Here is a 26,055-nt window from a genome sequence, read left to right on the forward strand (position 1 = left end):
ACACTTATATATATATATATATATATATGTACACTCATCCATCGTATACATTACCACATCTTGAAATTCCTTCCAGGAATGTGACTGATCACATGACCTGAAAGGTTCAATGGCTAATCAACAACTTTGTTTGATTGGGACCCTATCCATGCCACCTCACATATCAGGAGTGTCGTTCTTCTTTTCATAAAGAGGACCAAGGGCTAGTCTTGCAGAAGTTTTTTCAGCTACACAGGATGCGCAACATCCGTGCAAGTCCTGGTGACTTTCTCCCCTGCACTGCACCGATCAGATAGATCAGTGTGGGGCAGGAGAAAGGAGAACAGTTCTTTCAGTGATCATGAAGGATGCTGTCAGTGTTTTCCTCCATCAGAATAAGCAGCCTCTAGACTGTAAGAAACACACACATTTTAACATCATTTTGATTGTCTAAAATTTACTGCAGCTAAAAATTACATTTGGTTTACAATGCATTTTGCCAGATATGTTGTCACTTGTCAAAGCTAAGAATTTTACATGCTGGGTTTTTTTATGGCACATTTAGCACTGATAAGTTGTCACACTCTTGCTTAATATGTTAACATTCTGTCTGTAAACTGTATATGCATAGCTACCTTTTTGAAGCAATATTGAGATTTACTTAAGAACGTGGGGCCCAATAAATACCATCAATGGTGCCCAGTCCAAGAGATGGTGGATCCTATAGGTAAACACCACCTCATCATGCACTAAAACTTACTAAAAAAAAAAAAGATGTGAAGTTCACACATATAGAAGATGGACATTTTGTGAATACATATTACACGTATTGTAAAATAGATAGAGCTCATATGTAGAGTTTGTTTGATAAACTTTCCTACTACTTTGTCTAAATTAGAAGCAAATTGGTTGAACATTACTTCTACCTAAAATGGCAGAAAACGCACCTATCTTGGTGATGGACAGGACAGCTAGAGGGGATATGGAGGAGGCTGTTATTTTTTTTTTAATAGGTGTACTTTCACCAATTTGCTGATAATTCATTGAAAGTAGATGATCGGTACAATTGCTGCCAATGCATTTTTTAAAGCTGTATTGTCATGAGTCAAATTTGATCATGTTAGGTTCTTGCATAGGTCCTATAGCATTGATAAGTTTCCACCCTCTTTCCTACATACACACATCTCTCCTGCATACACACAACTCTACTACTATCACACACGCAATTTTCCGAAATACACACACAACTCTCCTCCATACACAAACACAGTTCTAACACATATAGCTTTTCTACAGCTTTGAAGTATGCACTCACACCTCTGTTACATACACGCACTGTTTTGCTACATACTTGTACACAGCTTTCTTACATACCATACACCAACAGCTCTCTTATATACTCATGCAGCTCCACACACACAAACACTTATATATATATATATATATGTACACTCATCCATCGTATACATTACCACATCTTGAAATTCCTTCCAGGAATGTGACTGATCACATGACCTGAAAGGTTCAATGGCTAATCAACAACTTTGTTTGATTGGGACCCTATCCATGCCACCTCACATATCAGGAGTGTCGTTCTTCTTTTCATAAAGAGGTCCAAGGGCTAGTCTTGCAGAAGTTTTTTCAGCTACACAGGATGCGCAACATCCGTGCAAGTCCTGGTGACTTTCTCCCCTGCACTGCACCGATCAGATAGATCAGTGTGGGGCAGGAGAAAGGAGAACAGTTCTTTCAGTGATCATGAAGGATGCTGTCAGTGTTTTCCTCCATCAGAATAAGCAGCCTCTAGACTGTAAGAAACACACACATTTTAACATCATTTTGATTGTCTAAAATTTACTGCAGCTAAAAATTACATTTGGTTTACAATGCATTTTGCCAGATATGTTGTCACTTGTCAAAGCTAAGAATTTTACATGCTGGGTTTTTTTATGGCACATTTAGCACTGATAAGTTGTCACACTCTTGCTTAATATGTTAACATTCTGTCTGTAAACTGTATATGCATAGCTACCTTTTTGAAGCAATATTGAGATTTACTTAAGAACGTGGGGCCCAATAAATACCATCAATGGTGCCCAGTCCAAGAGATGGTGGATCCTATAGGTAAACACCACCTCATCATGCACTAAAACTTACTAAAAAAAAAAAAGATGTGAAGTTCACACATATAGAAGATGGACATTTTGTGAATACATATTACACGTATTGTAAAATAGATAGAGCTCATATGTAGAGTTTGTTTGATAAACTTTCCTACTACTTTGTCTAAATTAGAAGCAAATTGGTTGAACATTACTTCTACCTAAAATGGCAGAAAACGCACCTATCTTGGTGATGGACAGGACAGCTAGAGGGGATATGGAGGAGGCTGTTATTTTTTTTTTAATAGGTGTACTTTCACCAATTTGCTGATAATTCATTGAAAGTAGATGATCGGTACAATTGCTGCCAATGCATTTTTTAAAGCTGTATTGTCATGAGTCAAATTTGATCATGTTAGGTTCTTGCATAGGTCCTATAGCATTGATAAGTTTCCACCCTCTTTCCTACATACACACATCTCTCCTGCATACACACAACTCTACTACTATCACACACGCAATTTTCCGAAATACACACACAACTCTCCTCCATACACAAACACAGTTCTAACACATATAGCTTTTCTACAGCTTTGAAGTATGCACTCACACCTCTGTTACATACACGCACTGTTTTGCTACATACTTGTACACAGCTTTCTTACATACCATACACCAACAGCTCTCTTATATACTCATGCAGCTCCACACACACAAACACTTATATATATATATATATATGTACACTCATCCATCGTATACATTACCACATCTTGAAATTCCTTCCAGGAATGTGACTGATCACATGACCTGAAAGGTTCAATGGCTAATCAACAACTTTGTTTGATTGGGACCCTATCCATGCCACCTCACATATCAGGAGTGTCGTTCTTCTTTTCATAAAGAGGTCCAAGGGCTAGTCTTGCAGAAGTTTTTTCAGCTACACAGGATGCGCAACATCCGTGCAAGTCCTGGTGACTTTCTCCCCTGCACTGCACCGATCAGATAGATCAGTGTGGGGCAGGAGAAAGGAGAACAGTTCTTTCAGTGATCATGAAGGATGCTGTCAGTGTTTTCCTCCATCAGAATAAGCAGCCTCTAGACTGTAAGAAACACACACATTTTAACATCATTTTGATTGTCTAAAATTTACTGCAGCTAAAAATTACATTTGGTTTACAATGCATTTTGCCAGATATGTTGTCACTTGTCAAAGCTAAGAATTTTACATGCTGGGTTTTTTTATGGCACATTTAGCACTGATAAGTTGTCACACTCTTGCTTAATATGTTAACATTCTGTCTGTAAACTGTATATGCATAGCTACCTTTTTGAAGCAATATTGAGATTTACTTAAGAACGTGGGGCCCAATAAATACCATCAATGGTGCCCAGTCCAAGAGATGGTGGATCCTATAGGTAAACACCACCTCATCATGCACTAAAACTTACTAAAAAAAAAAAAGATGTGAAGTTCACACATATAGAAAATGGACATTTTGTGAATACATATTACACGTATTGTAAAATAGATAGAGCTCATATGTAGAGTTTGTTTGATAAACTTTCCTACTACTTTGTCTAAATTAGAAGCAAATTGGTTGAACATTACTTCTACCTAAAATGGCAGAAAACGCACCTATCTTGGTGATGGACAGGACAGCTAGAGGGGATATGGAGGAGGCTGTTATTTTTTTTTTAATAGGTGTACTTTCACCAATTTACTGATAATTAATTGAAAGTAGATGATCGGTACAATTGCTGCCAATGCATTTTTTAAAGCTGTATTGTCATGAGTCAAATTTGATCATGTTAGGTTCTTGCATAGGTCCTATAGCATTGATAAGTTTCCACCCTCTTTCCTACATACACACATCTCTCCTGCATACACACAACTCTACTACTATCACACACGCAATTTTCCGAAATACACACACAACTCTCCTCCATACACAAACACAGTTCTAACACATATAGCTTTTCTACAGCTTTGAAGTATGCACTCACACCTCTGTTACATACACGCACTGTTTTGCTACATACTTGTACACAGCTTTCTTACATACCATACACCAACAGCTCTCTTATATACTCATGCAGCTCCACACACACAAACACTTATATATATATATATATATATATGTACACTCATCCATCGTATACATTACCACATCTTGAAATTCCTTCCAGGAATGTGACTGATCACATGACCTGAAAGGTTCAATGGCTAATCAACAACTTTGTTTGATTGGGACCCTATCCATGCCACCTCACATATCAGGAGTGTCGTTCTTCTTTTCATAAAGAGGTCCAAGGGCTAGTCTTGCAGAAGTTTTTTCAGCTACACAGGATGCGCAACATCCGTGCAAGTCCTGGTGACTTTCTCCCCTGCACTGCACCGATCAGATAGATCAGTGTGGGGCAGGAGAAAGGAGAACAGTTCTTTCAGTGATCATGAAGGATGCTGTCAGTGTTTTCCTCCATCAGAATAAGCAGCCTCTAGACTGTAAGAAACACACACATTTTAACATCATTTTGATTGTCTAAAATTTACTGCAGCTAAAAATTACATTTGGTTTACAATGCATTTTGCCAGATATGTTGTCACTTGTCAAAGCTAAGAATTTTACATGCTGGGTTTTTTTATGGCACATTTAGCACTGATAAGTTGTCACACTCTTGCTTAATATGTTAACATTCTGTCTGTAAACTGTATATGCATAGCTACCTTTTTGAAGCAATATTGAGATTTACTTAAGAACGTGGGGCCCAATAAATACCATCAATGGTGCCCAGTCCAAGAGATGGTGGATCCTATAGGTAAACACCACCTCATCATGCACTAAAACTTACTAAAAAAAAAAAAGATGTGAAGTTCACACATATAGAAAATGGACATTTTGTGAATACATATTACACGTATTGTAAAATAGATAGAGCTCATATGTAGAGTTTGTTTGATAAACTTTCCTACTACTTTGTCTAAATTAGAAGCAAATTGGTTGAACATTACTTCTACCTAAAATGGCAGAAAACGCACCTATCTTGGTGATGGACAGGACAGCTAGAGGGGATATGGAGGAGGCTGTTATTTTTTTTTTAATAGGTGTACTTTCACCAATTTGCTGATAATTCATTGAAAGTAGATGATCGGTACAATTGCTGCCAATGCATTTTTTAAAGCTGTATTGTCATGAGTCAAATTTGATCATGTTAGGTTCTTGCATAGGTCCTATAGCATTGATAAGTTTCCACCCTCTTTCCTACATACACACATCTCTCCTGCATACACACAACTCTACTACTATCACACACGCAATTTTCCGAAATACACACACAACTCTCCTCCATACACAAACACAGTTCTAACACATATAGCTTTTCTACAGCTTTGAAGTATGCACTCACACCTCTGTTACATACACGCACTGTTTTGCTACATACTTGTACACAGCTTTCTTACATACCATACACCAACAGCTCTCTTATATACTCATGCAGCTCCACACACACAAACACTTATATATATATATATATATATATGTACACTCATCCATCGTATACATTACCACATCTTGAAATTCCTTCCAGGAATGTGACTGATCACATGACCTGAAAGGTTCAATGGCTAATCAACAACTTTGTTTGATTGGGACCCTATCCATGCCACCTCACATATCAGGAGTGTCGTTCTTCTTTTCATAAAGAGGTCCAAGGGCTAGTCTTGCAGAAGTTTTTTCAGCTACACAGGATGCGCAACATCCGTGCAAGTCCTGGTGACTTTCTCCCCTGCACTGCACCGATCAGATAGATCAGTGTGGGGCAGGAGAAAGGAGAACAGTTCTTTCAGTGATCATGAAGGATGCTGTCAGTGTTTTCCTCCATCAGAATAAGCAGCCTCTAGACTGTAAGAAACACACACATTTTAACATCATTTTGATTGTCTAAAATTTACTGCAGCTAAAAATTACATTTGGTTTACAATGCATTTTGCCAGATATGTTGTCACTTGTCAAAGCTAAGAATTTTACATGCTGGGTTTTTTTATGGCACATTTAGCACTGATAAGTTGTCACACTCTTGCTTAATATGTTAACATTCTGTCTGTAAACTGTATATGCATAGCTACCTTTTTGAAGCAATATTGAGATTTACTTAAGAACGTGGGGCCCAATAAATACCATCAATGGTGCCCAGTCCAAGAGATGGTGGATCCTATAGGTAAACACCACCTCATCATGCACTAAAACTTACTAAAAAAAAAAAAGATGTGAAGTTCACACATATAGAAAATGGACATTTTGTGAATACATATTACACGTATTGTAAAATAGATAGAGCTCATATGTAGAGTTTGTTTGATAAACTTTCCTACTACTTTGTCTAAATTAGAAGCAAATTGGTTGAACATTACTTCTACCTAAAATGGCAGAAAACGCACCTATCTTGGTGATGGACAGGACAGCTAGAGGGGATATGGAGGAGGCTGTTATTTTTTTTTTAATAGGTGTACTTTCACCAATTTGCTGATAATTCATTGAAAGTAGATGATCGGTACAATTGCTGCCAATGCATTTTTTAAAGCTGTATTGTCATGAGTCAAATTTGATCATGTTAGGTTCTTGCATAGGTCCTATAGCATTGATAAGTTTCCACCCTCTTTCCTACATACACACATCTCTCCTGCATACACACAACTCTACTACTATCACACACGCAATTTTCCGAATACACACACAACTCTCCTCCATACACAAACACAGTTCTAACACATATAGCTTTTCTACAGCTTTGAAGTATGCACTCACACCTCTGTTACATACACGCACTGTTTTGCTACATACTTGTACACAGCTTTCTTACATACCATACACCAACAGCTCTCTTATATACTCATGCAGCTCCACACACACAAACACTTATATATATATATATATATATGTACACTCATCCATCGTATACATTACCACATCTTGAAATTCCTTCCAGGAATGTGACTGATCACATGACCTGAAAGGTTCAATGGCTAATCAACAACTTTGTTTGATTGGGACCCTATCCATGCCACCTCACATATCAGGAGTGTCGTTCTTCTTTTCATAAAGAGGTCCAAGGGCTAGTCTTGCAGAAGTTTTTTCAGCTACACAGGATGCGCAACATCCGTGCAAGTCCTGGTGACTTTCTCCCCTGCACTGCACCGATCAGATAGATCAGTGTGGGGCAGGAGAAAGGAGAACAGTTCTTTCAGTGATCATGAAGGATGCTGTCAGTGTTTTCCTCCATCAGAATAAGCAGCCTCTAGACTGTAAGAAACACACACATTTTTAACATCATTTTGATTGTCTAAAATTTACTGCAGCTAAAAATTACATTTGGTTTACAATGCATTTTGCCAGATATGTTGTCACTTGTCAAAGCTAAGAATTTTACATGCTGGGTTTTTTTATGGCACATTTAGCACTGATAAGTTGTCACACTCTTGCTTAATATGTTAACATTCTGTCTGTAAACTGTATATGCATAGCTACCTTTTTGAAGCAATATTGATGATTTACTTAAGAACGTGGGGCCCAATAAATACCATCAATGGTGCCCAGTCCAAGAGATGGTGGATCCTATAGGTAAACACCACCTCATCATGCACTAAAACTTACTAAAAAAAAAAAAAGATGTGAAGTTCACACATATAGAAAATGGACATTTTGTGAATACATATTACACGTATTGTAAAATAGATAGAGCTCATATGTAGAGTTTGTTGATAAACTTTCCTACTACTTTGTCTAAATTAGAAGCAAATTGGTTGAACATTACTTCTACCTAAAATGGCAGAAAACGCACCTATCTTGGTGATGGACAGGACAGCTAGAGGGGATATGGAGGAGGCTGTTATTTTTTTTTTAATAGGTGTACTTTCACCAATTTGCTGATAATTCATTGAAAGTAGATGATCGGTACAATTGCTGCCAATGCATTTTTTAAAGCTGTATTGTCATGAGTCAAATTTGATCATGTTAGGTTCTTGCATAGGTCCTATAGCATTGATAAGTTTCCACCCTCTTTCCTACATACACACAACTCTACTACTATCACACACGCAATTTTCCGAAATACACACACAACTCTCCTCCATACACAAACACAGTTCTAACACATATAGCTTTTCTACAGCTTTGAAGTATGCACTCACACCTCTGTTACATACACGCACTGTTTTGCTACATACTTGTACACAGCTTTCTTACATACACCAACAGCTCTCTTATATACTCATGCAGCTCCACACACACAAACACTTATATATATATATATATATATATATATATATATGTACACTCATCCATCGTATACATTACCACATCTTGAAATTCCTTCCAGGAATGTGACTGATCACATGACCTGAAAGGTTCAATGGCTAATCAACAACTTTGTTTGATTGGGACCCTATCCATGCCACCTCACATATCAGGAGTGTCGTTCTTCTTTTCATAAAGAGGTCCAAGGGCTAGTCTTGCAGAAGTTTTTTCAGCTACACAGGATGCGCAACATCCGTGCAAGTCCTGGTGACTTTCTCCCCTGCACTGCACCGATCAGATAGATCAGTGTGGGGCAGGAGAAAGGAGAACAGTTCTTTCAGTGATCATGAAGGATGCTGTCAGTGTTTTCCTCCATCAGAATAAGCAGCCTCTAGACTGTAAGAAACACACACATTTTAACATCATTTTGATTGTCTAAAATTTACTGCAGCTAAAAATTACATTTGGTTTACAATGCATTTTGCCAGATATGTTGTCACTTGTCAAAGCTAAGAATTTTACCTGCTGGGTTTTTTTATGGCACATTTAGCACTGATAAGTTGTCACACTCTTGCTTAATATGTTAACATTCTGTCTGTAAACTGTATATGCATAGCTACCTTTTTGAAGCAATATTGAGATTTACTTAAGAACGTGGGGCCCAATAAATACCATCAATGGTGCCCAGTCCAAGAGATGGTGGATCCTATAGGTAAACACCACCTCATCATGCACTAAAACTTACTAAAAAAAAAAAAGATGTGAAGTTCACACATATAGAAAATGGACATTTTGTGAATACATATTACACGTATTGTAAAATAGATAGAGCTCATATGTAGAGTTTGTTTGATAAACTTTCCTACTACTTTGTCTAAATTAGAAGCAAATTGGTTGAACATTACTTCTACCTAAAATGGCAGAAAACGCACCTATCTTGGTGATGGACAGGACAGCTAGAGGGGATATGGAGGAGGCTGTTATTTTTTTTTTAATAGGTGTACTTTCACCAATTTGCTGATAATTCATTGAAAGTAGATGATCGGTACAATTGCTGCCAATGCATTTTTTAAAGCTGTATTGTCATGAGTCAAATTTGATCATGTTAGGTTCTTGCATAGGTCCTATAGCATTGATAAGTTTCCACCCTCTTTCTACATACACACATCTCTCCTGCATACACACAACTCTACTACTATCACACACGCAATTTTCCGAAATACACACACAACTCTCCTCCATACACAAACACAGTTCTAACACATATAGCTTTTCTACAGCTTTGAAGTATGCACTCACACCTCTGTTACATACACGCACTGTTTTGCTACATACTTGTACACAGCTTTCTTACATACCATACACCAACAGCTCTCTTATATACTCATGCAGCCTCCACACACACAAACACTTATATATATATATATATATATATGTACACTCATCCATCGTATACATTACCACATCTTGAAATTCCTTCCAGGAATGTGACTGATCACATGACCTGAAAGGTTCAATGGCTAATCAACAACTTTGTTTGATTGGGACCCTATCCATGCCACCTCACATATCAGGAGTGTCGTTCTTCTTTTCATAAAGAGGTCCAAGGCTAGTCTTGCAGAAGTTTTTTCAGCTACACAGGATGCGCAACATCCGTGCAAGTCCTGGTGACTTTCTCCCCTGCACTGCACCGATCAGATAGATCAGTGTGGGGCAGGAGAAAGGAGAACAGTTCTTTCAGTGATCATGAAGGATGCTGTCAGTGTTTTCCTCCATCAGAATAAGCAGCCTCTAGACTGTAAGAAACACACACATTTTAACATCATTTTGATTGTCTAAAATTTACTGCAGCTAAAAATTACATTTGGTTTACAATGCATTTTGCCAGATATGTTGTCACTTGTCAAAGCTATGAATTTTACATGCTGGGTTTTTTTATGGCACATTTAGCACTGATAAGTTGTCACACTCTTGCTTAATATGTTAACATTCTGTCTGTAAACTGTATATGCATAGCTACCTTTTTGAAGCAATATTGAGATTTACTTAAGAACGTGGGGCCCAATAAATACCATCAATGGTGCCCAGTCCAAGAGATGGTGGATCCTATAGGTAAACACCACCTCATCATGCACTAAAACTTACTAAAAAAAAAAAGATGTGAAGTTCACACATATAGAAAATGGACATTTTGTGAATACATATTACACGTATTGTAAAATAGATAGAGCTCATATGTAGAGTTTGTTTGATAAACTTTCCTACTACTTGTCTAAATTAGAAGCAAATTGGTTGAACATTACTTCTACCTAAAATGGCAGAAAACGCACCTATCTTGGTGATGGACAGGACAGCTAGAGGGGATATGGAGGAGGCTGTTATTTTTTTTTTAATAGGTGTACTTTCACCATTTGCTGATAATTCATTGAAAGTAGATGATCGGTACAATTGCTGCCAATGCATTTTTTAAAGCTGTATTGTCATGAGTCAAATTTGATCATGTTAGGTTCTTGCATAGGTCCTATAGCATTGATAAGTTTCCACCCTCTTTCCTACATACACACATCTCTCCTGCATACACACAACTCTACTACTATCACACACGCAATTTTCCGAAATACACACACAACTCTCCTCCATACACAAACACAGTTCTAACACATATAGCTTTTCTACAGCTTTGAAGTATGCACTCACACCTCTGTTACATACACGCACTGTTTTGCTACATACTTGTACACAGCTTTCTTACATACCATACACCAACAGCTCTCTTATATACTCATGCAGCTCCACACACACAACACTTATATATATATATATATATATGTACACTCATCCATCGTATACATTACCACATCTTGAAATTCCTTCCAGGAATGTGACTGATCACATGACCTGAAAGGTTCAATGGCTAATCAACAACTTTGTTTGATTGGGACCCTATCCATGCCACCTCACATATCAGGAGTGTCGTTCTTCTTTTCATAAAGAGGTCCAAGGGCTAGTCTTGCAGAAGTTTTTTCAGCTACACAGGATGCGCAACATCCGTGCAAGTCCTGGTGACTTTCTCCCCTGCACTGCACCGATCAGATAGATCAGTGTGGGGCAGGAGAAAGGAGAACAGTTCTTTCAGTGATCATGAAGGATGCTGTCAGTGTTTTCCTCCATCAGAATAAGCAGCCTCTAGACTGTAAGAAACACACACATTTTAACATCATTTTGATTGTCTAAAATTTACTGCAGCTAAAAATTACATTTGGTTTACAATGCATTTTGCCAGATATGTTGTCACTTGTCAAAGCTAAGAATTTTACATGCTGGGTTTTTTTATGGCACATTTAGCACTGATAAGTTGTCACACTCTTGCTTAATATGTTAACATTCTGTCTGTAAACTGTATATGCATAGCTACCTTTTTGAAGCAATATTGAGATTTACTTAAGAACGTGGGGCCCAATAAATACCATCAATGGTGCCCAGTCAAGAGATGGTGGATCCTATAGGTAAACACCACCTCATCATGCACTAAAACTTACTAAAAAAAAAAAAGATGTGAAGTTCACACATATAGAAAATGGACATTTTGTGAATACATATTACACGTATTGTAAAATAGATAGAGCTCATATGTAGAGTTTGTTTGATAAACTTTCCTACTACTTTGTCTAAATTAGAAGCAAATTGGTTGAACATTACTTCTACCTAAAATGGCAGAAAACGCACCTATCTTGGTGATGGACAGGACAGCTAGAGGGGATATGGAGGAGGCTGTTATTTTTTTTTTAATAGGTGTACTTTCACCAATTTGCTGATAATCATTGAAAGTAGATGATCGGTACAATTGCTGCCAATGCATTTTTAAAGCTGTATTGTCATGAGTCAAATTTGATCATGTTAGGTTCTTGCATAGGTCCTATAGCATTGATAAGTTTCCACCCTCTTTCCTACATACACACATCTCTCCTGCATACACACAACTCTACTACTATCACACACGCAATTTTCCGAAATACACACACAACTCTCCTCCATACACAAACACAGTTCTAACACATATAGCTTTTCTACAGCTTTGAAGTATGCACTCACACCTCTGTTACATACACGCACTGTTTTGCTACATACTTGTACACAGCTTTCTTACATACCATACACCAACAGCTCTCTTATATACTCATGCAGCTCCACACACACAAACACTTATATATATATATATATATATGTACACTCATCCATCGTATACATTACCACATCTTGAAATTCCTTCCAGGAATGTGACTGATCACATGACCTGAAAGGTTCAATGGCTAATCAACAACTTTGTTTGATTGGGACCCTATCCATGCCACCTCACATATCAGGAGTGTCGTTCTTCTTTTCATAAAGAGGTCCAAGGGCTAGTCTTGCAGAAGTTTTTTCAGCTACACAGGATGCGCAACATCCGTGCAAGTCCTGGTGACTTCTCCCCTGCACTGCACCGATCAGATAGATCAGTGTGGGGCAGGAGAAAGGAGAACAGTTCTTTCAGTGATCATGAAGGATGCTGTCAGTGTTTTCCTCCATCAGAATAAGCAGCCTCTAGACTGTAAGAAACACACACATTTTAACATCATTTTGATTGTCTAAAATTTACTGCAGCTAAAAATTACATTTGGTTTACAATGCATTTTGCCAGATATGTTGTCACTTGTCAAAGCTAAGAATTTTACATGCTGGGTTTTTTTATGGCACATTTAGCACTGATAAGTTGTCACACTCTTGCTTAATATGTTAACATTCTGTCTGTAAACTGTATATGCATAGCTACCTTTTTGAAGCAATATTGAGATTTACTTAAGAACGTGGGGCCCAATAAATACCATCAATGGTGCCCAGTCCAAGAGATGGTGGATCCTATAGGTAAACACCACCTCATCATGCACTAAAACTTACTAAAAAAAAAAAAAGATGTGAAGTTCACACATATAGAAAATGGACATTTTGTGAATACATATTACACGTATTGTAAAATAGATAGAGCTCATATGTAGAGTTTGTTTGATAAACTTTCCTACTACTTTGTCTAAATTAGAAGCAAATTGGTTGAACATTACTTCTACCTAAAATGGCAGAAAACGCACCTATCTTGGTGATGGACAGGACAGCTAGAGGGGATATGGAGGAGGCTGTTATTTTTTTTTTAATAGGTGTACTTTCACCAATTTGCTGATAATTCATTGAAAGTAGATGATCGGTACAATTGCTGCCAATGCATTTTTTAAAGCTGTATTGTCATGAGTCAAATTTGATCATGTTAGGTTCTTGCATAGGTCCTATAGCATTGATAAGTTTCCACCCTCTTTCCTACATACACACAACTCTACTACTATCACACACGCAATTTTCCGAAATACACACACAACTCTCCTCCATACACAAACACAGTTCTAACACATATAGCTTTTCTACAGCTTTGAAGTATGCACTCACACCTCTGTTACATACACGCACTGTTTTGCTACATACTTGTACACAGCTTTCTTACATACACCAACAGCTCTCTTATATACTCATGCAGCTCCACACACACAAACACTTATATATATATATATATATATATGTACACTCATCCATCGTATACATTACCACATCTTGAAATTCCTTCCAGGAATGTGACTGATCACATGACCTGAAAGGTTCAATGGCTAATCAACAACTTTGTTTGATTGGGACCCTATCCATGCCACCTCACATATCAGGAGTGTCGTTCTTCTTTTCATAAAGAGGTCCAAGGGCTAGTCTTGCAGAAGTTTTTTCAGCTACACAGGATGCGCAACATCCGTGCAAGTCCTGGTGACTTTCTCCCCTGCACTGCACCGATCAGATAGATCAGTGTGGGGCAGGAGAAAGGAGAACAGTTCTTTCAGTGATCATGAAGGATGCTGTCAGTGTTTTCCTCCATCAGAATAAGCAGCCTCTAGACTGTAAGAAACACACACATTTTAACATCATTTTGATTGTCTAAAATTTACTGCAGCTAAAAATTACATTTGGTTTACAATGCATTTTGCCAGATATGTTGTCACTTGTCAAAGCTAAGAATTTTACATGCTGGGTTTTTTTATGGCACATTTAGCACTGATAAGTTGTCACACTCTTGCTTAATATGTTAACATTCTGTCTGTAAACTGTATATGCATAGCTACCTTTTTGAAGCAATATTGAGATTTACTTAAGAACGTGGGGCCCAATAAATACCATCAATGGTGCCCAGTCCAAGAGATGGTGGATCCTATAGGTAAACACCACCTCATCATGCACTAAAACTTACTAAAAAAAAAAAAGATGTGAAGTTCACACATATAGAAAATGGACATTTTGTGAATACATATTACACGTATTGTAAAATAGATAGAGCTCATATGTAGAGTTTGTTTGATAAACTTTCCTACTACTTTGTCTAAATTAGAAGCAAATTGGTTGAACATTACTTCTACCTAAAATGGCAGAAAACGCACCTATCTTGGTGATGGACAGGACAGCTAGAGGGGATATGGAGGAGGCTGTTATTTTTTTTTTAATAGGTGTACTTTCACCAATTTGCTGATAATTCATTGAAAGTAGATGATCGGTACAATTGCTGCCAATGCATTTTTTAAAGCTGTATTGTCATGAGTCAAATTTGATCATGTTAGGTTCTTGCATAGGTCCTATAGCATTGATAAGTTTCCACCCTCTTTCCTACATACACACATCTCTCCTGCATACACACAACTCTACTACTATCACACACGCAATTTTCCGAAATACACACACAACTCTCCTCCATACACAAACACAGTTCTAACACATATAGCTTTTCTACAGCTTTGAAGTATGCACTCACACCTCTGTTACATACACGCACTGTTTTGCTACATACTTGTACACAGCTTTCTTACATACCATACACCAACAGCTCTCTTATATACTCATGCAGCTCCACACACACAAACACTTATATATATATATATATATATATGTACACTCATCCATCGTATACATTACCACATCTTGAAATTCCTTCCAGGAATGTGACTGATCACATGACCTGAAAGGTTCAATGGCTAATCAACAACTTTGTTTGATTGGGACCCTATCCATGCCACCTCACATATCAGGAGTGTCGTTCTTCTTTTCATAAAGAGGTCCAAGGGCTAGTCTTGCAGAAGTTTTTTCAGCTACACAGGATGCGCAACATCCGTGCAAGTCCTGGTGACTTTCTCCCCTGCACTGCACCGATCAGATAGATCAGTGTGGGGCAGGAGAAAGGAGAACAGTTCTTTCAGTGATCATGAAGGATGCTGTCAGTGTTTTCCTCCATCAGAATAAGCAGCCTCTAGACTGTAAGAAACACACACATTTTAACATCATTTTGATTGTCTAAAATTTACTGCAGCTAAAAATTACATTTGGTTTACAATGCATTTTGCCAGATATGTTGTCACTTGTCAAAGCTAAGAATTTTACATGCTGGGTTTTTTTATGGCACATTTAGCACTGATAAGTTGTCACACTCTTGCTTAATATGTTAACATTCTGTCTGTAAACTGTATATGCATAGCTACCTTTTTGAAGCAATATTGAGATTTACTTAAGAACGTGGGGCCCAATAAATACCATCAATGGTGCCCAGTCCAAGAGATGGTGGATCCTATAGGTAAACACCACCTCATCATGCACTAAAACTTACTAAAAAAAAAAAAGATGTGAAGTTCACACATATAGAAAATGGACATTTTGTGAATACATATTACACGTATTGTAAAATAGATAGAGCTCATATGTAGAGTTTGTTTGATAAACTTTCCTACTACTTTGTCTAAATTAGAAGCAAATTGGTTGAACATTACTTCTACCTAAAATGGCAGAAAACGCACCTATCTTGGTGATGGACAGGACAGCTAGAGGGGATATGGAGGAGGCTGTTATTTTTTTTTTAATAGGTGTACTTTCACCAATTTGCTGATAATTCATTGAAAGTAGATGATCGGTACAATTGCTGCCAATGCATTTTTTAAAGCTGTATTGTCATGAGTCAAATTTGATCATGTTAGGTTCTTGCATAGGTCCTATAGCATTGATAAGTTTCCACCCTCTTTCCTACATACACACATCTCTCCTGCATACACACAACTCTACTACTATCACACACGCAATTTTCCGAAATACACACACAACTCTCCTCCATACACAAACACAGTTCTAACACATATAGCTTTTCTACAGCTTTGAAGTATGCACTCACACCTCTGTTACATACACGCACTGTTTTGCTACATACTTGTACACAGCTTTCTTACATACCATACACCAACAGCTCTCTTATATACTCATGCAGCTCCACACACACAAACACTTATATATATATATATATATATATGTACACTCATCCATCGTATACATTACCACATCTTGAAATTCCTTCCAGGAATGTGACTGATCACATGACCTGAAAGGTTCAATGGCTAATCAACAACTTTGTTTGATTGGGACCCTATCCATGCCACCTCACATATCAGGAGTGTCGTTCTTCTTTTCATAAAGAGGTCCAAGGGCTAGTCTTGCAGAAGTTTTTTCAGCTACACAGGATGCGCAACATCCGTGCAAGTCCTGGTGACTTTCTCCCCTGCACTGCACCGATCAGATAGATCAGTGTGGGGCAGGAGAAAGGAGAACAGTTCTTTCAGTGATCATGAAGGATGCTGTCAGTGTTTTCCTCCATCAGAATAAGCAGCCTCTAGACTGTAAGAAACACACACATTTTAACATCATTTTGATTGTCTAAAATTTACTGCAGCTAAAAATTACATTTGGTTTACAATGCATTTTGCCAGATATGTTGTCACTTGTCAAAGCTAAGAATTTTACATGCTGGGTTTTTTTATGGCACATTTAGCACTGATAAGTTGTCACACTCTTGCTTAATATGTTAACATTCTGTCTGTAAACTGTATATGCATAGCTACCTTTTTGAAGCAATATTGAGATTTACTTAAGAACGTGGGGCCCAATAAATACCATCAATGGTGCCCAGTCCAAGAGATGGTGGATCCTATAGGTAAACACCACCTCATCATGCACTAAAACTTACTAAAAAAAAAAAAAGATGTGAAGTTCACACATATAGAAAATGGACATTTTGTGAATACATATTACACGTATTGTAAAATAGATAGAGCTCATATGTAGAGTTTGTTTGATAAACTTTCCTACTACTTTGTCTAAATTAGAAGCAAATTGGTTGAACATTACTTCTACCTAAAATGGCAGAAAACGCACCTATCTTGGTGATGGACAGGACAGCTAGAGGGGATATGGAGGAGGCTGTTATTTTTTTTTTAATAGGTGTACTTTCACCAATTTGCTGATAATTCATTGAAAGTAGATGATCGGTACAATTGCTGCCAATGCATTTTTTAAAGCTGTATTGTCATGAGTCAAATTTGATCATGTTAGGTTCTTGCATAGGTCCTATAGCATTGATAAGTTTCCACCCTCTTTCCTACATACACACATCTCTCCTGCATACACACAACTCTACTACTATCACACACGCAATTTTCCGAAATACACACACAACTCTCCTCCATACACAAACACAGTTCTAACACATATAGCTTTTCTACAGCTTTGAAGTATGCACTCACACCTCTGTTACATACACGCACTGTTTTGCTACATACTTGTACACAGCTTTCTTACATACCATACACCAACAGCTCTCTTATATACTCATGCAGCTCCACACACACAAACACTTATATATATATATATATATATGTACACTCATCCATCGTATACATTACCACATCTTGAAATTCCTTCCAGGAATGTGACTGATCACATGACCTGAAAGGTTCAATGGCTAATCAACAACTTTGTTTGATTGGGACCCTATCCATGCCACCTCACATATCAGGAGTGTCGTTCTTCTTTTCATAAAGAGGTCCAAGGGCTAGTCTTGCAGAAGTTTTTTCAGCTACACAGGATGCGCAACATCCGTGCAAGTCCTGGTGACTTTCTCCCCTGCACTGCACCGATCAGATAGATCAGTGTGGGGCAGGAGAAAGGAGAACAGTTCTTTCAGTGATCATGAAGGATGCTGTCAGTGTTTTCCTCCATCAGAATAAGCAGCCTCTAGACTGTAAGAAACACACACATTTTAACATCATTTTGATTGTCTAAAATTTACTGCAGCTAAAAATTACATTTGGTTTACAATGCATTTTGCCAGATATGTTGTCACTTGTCAAAGCTAAGAATTTTACATGCTGGGTTTTTTTATGGCACATTTAGCACTGATAAGTTGTCACACTCTTGCTTAATATGTTAACATTCTGTCTGTAAACTGTATATGCATAGCTACCTTTTTGAAGCAATATTGAGATTTACTTAAGAACGTGGGGCCCAATAAATACCATCAATGGTGCCCAGTCCAAGAGATGGTGGATCCTATAGGTAAACACCACCTCATCATGCACTAAAACTTACTAAAAAAAAAAAAAGATGTGAAGTTCACACATATAGAAAATGGACATTTTGTGAATACATATTACACGTATTGTAAAATAGATAGAGCTCATATGTAGAGTTTGTTTGATAAACTTTCCTACTACTTTGTCTAAATTAGAAGCAAATTGGTTGAACATTACTTCTACCTAAAATGGCAGAAAACGCACCTATCTTGGTGATGGACAGGACAGCTAGAGGGGATATGGAGGAGGCTGTTATTTTTTTTTTAATAGGTGTACTTTCACCAATTTGCTGATAATTCATTGAAAGTAGATGATCGGTACAATTGCTGCCAATGCATTTTTTAAAGCTGTATTGTCATGAGTCAAATTTGATCATGTTAGGTTCTTGCATAGGTCCTATAGCATTGATAAGTTTCCACCCTCTTTCCTACATACACACAACTCTACTACTATCACACACGCAATTTTCCGAAATACACACACAACTCTCCTCCATACACAAACACAGTTCTAACACATATAGCTTTTCTACAGCTTTGAAGTATGCACTCACACCTCTGTTACATACACGCACTGTTTTGCTACATACTTGTACACAGCTTTCTTACATACACCAACAGCTCTCTTATATACTCATGCAGCTCCACACACACAAACACTTATATATATATATATATATATATATATATGTACACTCATCCATCGTATACATTACCACATCTTGAAATTCCTTCCAGGAATGTGACTGATCACATGACCTGAAAGGTTCAATGGCTAATCAACAACTTTGTTTGATTGGGACCCTATCCATGCCACCTCACATATCAGGAGTGTCGTTCTTCTTTTCATAAAGAGGTCCAAGGGCTAGTCTTGCAGAAGTTTTTTCAGCTACACAGGATGCGCAACATCCGTGCAAGTCCTGGTGACTTTCTCCCCTGCACTGCACCGATCAGATAGATCAGTGTGGGGCAGGAGAAAGGAGAACAGTTCTTTCAGTGATCATGAAGGATGCTGTCAGTGTTTTCCTCCATCAGAATAAGCAGCCTCTAGACTGTAAGAAACACACACATTTTAACATCATTTTGATTGTCTAAAATTTACTGCAGCTAAAAATTACATTTGGTTTACAATGCATTTTGCCAGATATGTTGTCACTTGTCAAAGCTAAGAATTTTACATGCTGGGTTTTTTTATGGCACATTTAGCACTGATAAGTTGTCACACTCTTGCTTAATATGTTAACATTCTGTCTGTAAACTGTATATGCATAGCTACCTTTTTGAAGCAATATTGAGATTTACTTAAGAACGTGGGGCCCAATAAATACCATCAATGGTGCCCAGTCCAAGAGATGGTGGATCCTATAGGTAAACACCACCTCATCATGCACTAAAACTTACTAAAAAAAAAAAAGATGTGAAGTTCACACATATAGAAGATGGACATTTTGTGAATACATATTACACGTATTGTAAAATAGATAGAGCTCATATGTAGAGTTTGTTTGATAAACTTTCCTACTACTTTGTCTAAATTAGAAGCAAATTGGTTGAACATTACTTCTACCTAAAATGGCAGAAAACGCACCTATCTTGGTGATGGACAGGACAGCTAGAGGGGATATGGAGGAGGCTGTTATTTTTTTTTTAATAGGTGTACTTTCACCAATTTGCTGATAATTCATTGAAAGTAGATGATCGGTACAATTGCTGCCAATGCATTTTTTAAAGCTGTATTGTCATGAGTCAAATTTGATCATGTTAGGTTCTTGCATAGGTCCTATAGCATTGATAAGTTTCCACCCTCTTTCCTACATACACACATCTCTCCTGCATACACACAACTCTACTACTATCACACACGCAATTTTCCGAAATACACACACAACTCTCCTCCATACACAAACACAGTTCTAACACATATAGCTTTTCTACAGCTTTGAAGTATGCACTCACACCTCTGTTACATACACGCACTGTTTTGCTACATACTTGTACACAGCTTTCTTACATACCATACACCTACAGCTCTCTTATATACTCATGCAGCTCCACACACACAAACACTTATATATATATATATATATATATATATATATATATATATATATATATATGTACACTCATCCATCGTATACATTACCACATCTTGAAATTCCTTCCAGGAATGTGACTGATCACATGACCTGAAAGGTTCAATGGTTAATCAACAACTTTGTTTGATTGGGACCCTATCCATGCCACCTCACATATCAGGAGTGTCGTTCTTCTTTTCATAAAGAGGTCCAAGGGCTAGTCTTGCAGAAGTTTTTTCAGCTACACAGGATGCGCAACATCCGTGCAAGTCCTGGTGACTTTCTCCCCTGCACTGCACCGATCAGATAGATCAGTGTGGGGCAGGAGAAAGGAGAACAGTTCTTTCAGTGATCATGAAGGATGCTGTCAGTGTTTTCCTCCATCAGAATAAGCAGCCTCTAGACTGTAAGAAACACACACATTTTAACATCATTTTAACTGTCTAAAATTTACTGCAGCTAAAAATTACATTTGGTTTACAATGCATTTTGCCAGATATGTTGTCACTTGTCAAAGCTAAGAATTTTACATGCTGGGTTTTTTTATGGCACATTTAGCACTGATAAGTTGTCACACTCTTGCTTAATGTGTTAACATTCTGTCTGTAAACTGTATATGCAAAACTACATTTTTGAAGCAATATTGAGATTTACTTAAGAATGTGAGGCCCAATAAATACCATCAATGGTGCCCAGTCCAAGAGATGGTGGATCCTATAGGTAAACACCACCTCATCATGCACTAAAACTTACTAAAAAAAAAGATTTGAAGTTCACACATATAGAAAATGGACATTTTGTGAATACACATTACATGTAATGTAAAATAGATAGAGCTCATATGTAGAGTTTGTTTGATAAACCTTCCTGCTACTTTGTCTAAATTAGAAGCAAATTGGTTGAACGTTACTTCTACCTAAAATGGCAGAAAATGCACCTATCTTGGTGATGGACAGGACAGCTAGAGGGGATATGGAGGAGGCTGTTATTTTTTTTTTAATAGGTGTACTTCACCAATTTGCTGATAATTCATTGAAAGTAGATGATCGGTACAATTGATGCCAATGCATTTTTTAAAGCTGTATTGTCATGAGTCAAATTTGATCATGTTAGGTTCTTGCATAGGTCCTATAGCATTGATAAGTTTCCACCCTCTTTCCTACATACACACATCTCTCCTGCATACACATACATCTCTCCTGCATACACACAACTCTACTACTATCACACACGCAGTTTTCCTAAATACACACACAACTCTCCTCCATACACAAACACAGTTCTGAAACATATAGCTTTTATACAGCTTTGAAGTATGCACTCACACATCTGTTACATACACTCACTGTTATGCTTCATACTTGTACACAGCTTTCTTACATACACCAACAGCTCTCTTATATACTCATGCAGCTCCACACGCACACAAACACTTATATATATATATATATCCTACTAATATTATAAATGCGAAAGTTTGTCAGTATTTATGTTTGTTACTCTTTCACGAAAAAACTACTGGACGGATTTGCATGAAACTTTACAGTAATATAGATTATACATCGGAATAACATATAGGCTACAATTTGTAATGATTTTATGTAATTTTGGTCGTAATATAACGATACATGTCAATTAAGTCGGAAAAAAATCTGGCCTCTGAGAGCTCTCTTATATACACACATACACAGGTGATATTTAAATGGCTGATTTACAGCAGTCAGAAGAGATTGATAATACAATAATTTGCCCATAGTGGATCATTGTATAGTGAGGTCACAGTTGCCGCCTGTCCACAGTCAGAATACAGGGGTTATCATATACCGTGGCCAGGTTCAAGTGTGGCACAGGGGGTTCACACACGACCCCCAGGGACTGACATTTCCTAGCTGTCAGTCATGAGCTCACCCTGATACATTACACTCTGGAAACAGCTGAAGGGAGAAGGATAATTTATGACATTTTCTCAGACTTAAAAAAAAATAAAAAAACACAGAAAACAGCCCATATGTCAGGAACAGGTTACTAGGGAACTACACGTCCCAGCACGGCCTGCCCGCGCCCACAGCCCGGGGGGAGTGTGAGGCTTCCTCCTGCAGGTTGCCCGGGGGCACCGGGCCGTCATTGTCCTCACACAGGGGGTCCCCGCCGCCATTGTCCCTCCACATAACACCGTATAATAAAACATGCGCTCACCTGCGCCAGCTGCTGCAGCCGGGAAAGTTCCGAGCGCCTCACCTGGGCGGAGGGGAAGTGACTCACACACGGGGAGGGGCAGTAACCTGAGCGCGGCTCCATGGAGGATGCACACACTGCAGCCTGACAGCACCGGCAGCAGCGCTACACAAATGGTGTCCTCCCCTCCTGTGTGCAGCACAGCCCTGTGTGTGTGCAGTGCAGCATGTCACCCACACCACCAGCAGGCTGCTCTCAGCTCCCACAGAGCACTGGGAATGGTTGCTATGGGTAACCGCGCCACAGCTGCTCCTCATAGACCAGTCATATACAACTGATATCGTCTGTACAGCGATCGTAATATAACTAATTAGATTGTTTTAGTATTTTGTTTGAACTTTACTAAGTACCTATTTTGTAATTAGTACTTATAAAAATGCCGCGAAAGCGTAAGTCTAACATTTCGCAAAGCTCTAATAAAGCCCGAGCTATGAAAATAATTAGACGTGATGAGACGTCTCAACAAGCCGAGCAACGAAGGCTTGAGCAGGCGGTGCGTTGTGCGGCACATAGAGCTGCAGAGACTCCAGAACAATCCCAAGCCCGACGTGAACGGAATGCGGAGTTTTTGGCATCTCAATGGGCTGCTGAAACTCAAGAACAGTCCCAAGCCCGACGTGAACAGCATGCGGAGTATCTGGCGTCTCAACGGGCTGCTGAAACTCCAGAACAGTCCCAAGCTCGACGTCAACAGCAAGCGACTTACATGGCGTCCCAAAGAGCCACTGAAACTTATGAAATGGCCGAATCACGCAGACGCACTGTTGCTGAAAGGGCAGCACAGCGACGTCAAACATTTACAAGAAATACATGGATATTGTTTAATAAAGCAGCATTTGAGTATGACGAGACTCTTGATTATGAAACTCACAAGCTTATAAAAATAGAAGCAATGACCATAGATTGCAAATATTGCGGAGCTCTTAAGTGGAAAGAGGAAGCAGCAGGTATGTGTTGTTTGGGCGGGAAAGTAGCTCTTCCTTATATAGACGAGCCAGTTCAACCTTTAAAAGAGCTTTTCTCTAATGAAACTGATGAATCTCGCCTTTTTCTAAATAATATAAGAAAATACAACATGTGCTTTCATATGACGTCTTTTGGAGCAGATCAAATTGTCTTAATGCCAGGGTTTTGCCCGACCTTTACAATACAAGGACAAGTATACCACCGTATCGGTTCTTTAATTCCTACGTCCATTTCGCAACCACAATTTTTACAAGTTTATTTCATAGGTGACGAAGAAGAACAAATCAACAGGCGTACTGAGTGCGTGCAAAGCGTAGATAGAAACATAGTTAAAAAATTACAACGAGTACTTCACGACCACAACATTTTGTGCATGAATTTAAAACGGATAGAGACAGAATGATCAATGACGATCATTTCAAAGTAGTGATTCACCCAGACCGTGTACCACGTGGTCAACATGAGAGATGATTCAATGCCCCTACTACAAATGAAATAGCTGCTGTAATAGTTAGTAGCGAACAAACTATGTCTCGGGACATCGTTGTGCAGCCGCGCGATGGCATGCTCACTAGGGTTCCCAATACACATAGATTCTATGACGCTCTCGAGTACCCAATAATTTTTTGGAAAGGACAAGAGGGGTACAGCATTGATATTCCTCAGATAAATCCAATTACCAAACAAGCAATGCCAAGCAAAAAGGTGTCCTGCAAAGATTTTTATGCCTTTCACTTGAAGGTCCGTCGCAGCGATTTTAATTTGATGCTTAAGTGTAGGCTCCTACTTCATCAGTTTCTGGTCGACATGTATGTAAAGATGGAAAGTGAGCGCTTAAGGTTCATCTCTTTAAATGAAAAAAAACTGCGCGCAGAAAATTATATTCACTTGCAAGATGCAATAAGAAATGATGCGGATTTGGATCCAAATAACTTAGGTCAGATGGTGATTCTCCCGTCATCATTTGTAAATAGCCCGAGATACCTACACGAATACACACGAGATGCGTTCACATACGTACGTAATTATGGGAGGCCTGATTTATTTAATACAATGACTTGCAACCCCGCTTGGCCAGAAATCACCAAAGAGCTTATGGCTGGTCAAAATTCAACAGACAGACATGACTTAACAGCTCGAGTATTTAGAATAAAAGTACAGAAGTTGGTAGCTCTACTTACAAAAGTTTACATATTTGGTGATATGCAATGCTTCATGTACTCGATCGAGTGGCAAAAGCGAGGTTTGCCTCATGTGCACTTACTGCTGTGGTTAAAGGAAAAATTGCATCCGAACCAAATTGACGAAATCATATGTGCTGAGATACCAAACCCAGAAACCGATCAAAAGCTCTATGATACAGTGACAAAGAATATGATTCACGGGCCATGTGGTACATTCAATTCTTCATCGCCATGCATGAAGGAAGGAAAATGTACCAAAAAATATCCGAGGAAGCTTTTAAAAGATACTCAAACCAATGACAGGCGCAGAGCACCAGAGAATGGTGGACGCAAGACGATTATAAAAACCCGTAGAGGAACACAGGAAATATTGGTGGACAATAGCTGGGTGGTCCCATATTCTCCACTCTTGTCAAAAAATTTTAATTCTCATTTAAATGTAGAGTTCTGTAATACGGTACAGGCGATAAAATATATTTGTAAATATGTTAATAAGGGTAGCGACCAGGCTATTTTTAACATCCGCCAGCAAGGGAATGTTAACATTGACCCAAGAGATGAGGTGCAGACCTTTAGAACCGGCCGATATGTTAGTAGTAACGAAGCAGCGTGGCGGATCTTAGGTCTGCCTCTGCACGAGAAACACCCAACCGTCACTCATCTCGCGATTCATTTACCCAATGGCGAGAGGGTTTACTTTACGGAAAATAATTTTAGAGA

Source organism: Phyllobates terribilis, unplaced genomic scaffold (assembly GCF_046119375.1).
Source record: "Phyllobates terribilis strain yellow unplaced genomic scaffold, ASM4611937v1 Scaffold_1047__1_contigs__length_453248, whole genome shotgun sequence".
Taxonomy (NCBI): Eukaryota; Metazoa; Chordata; class Amphibia; order Anura; family Dendrobatidae; genus Phyllobates; species Phyllobates terribilis.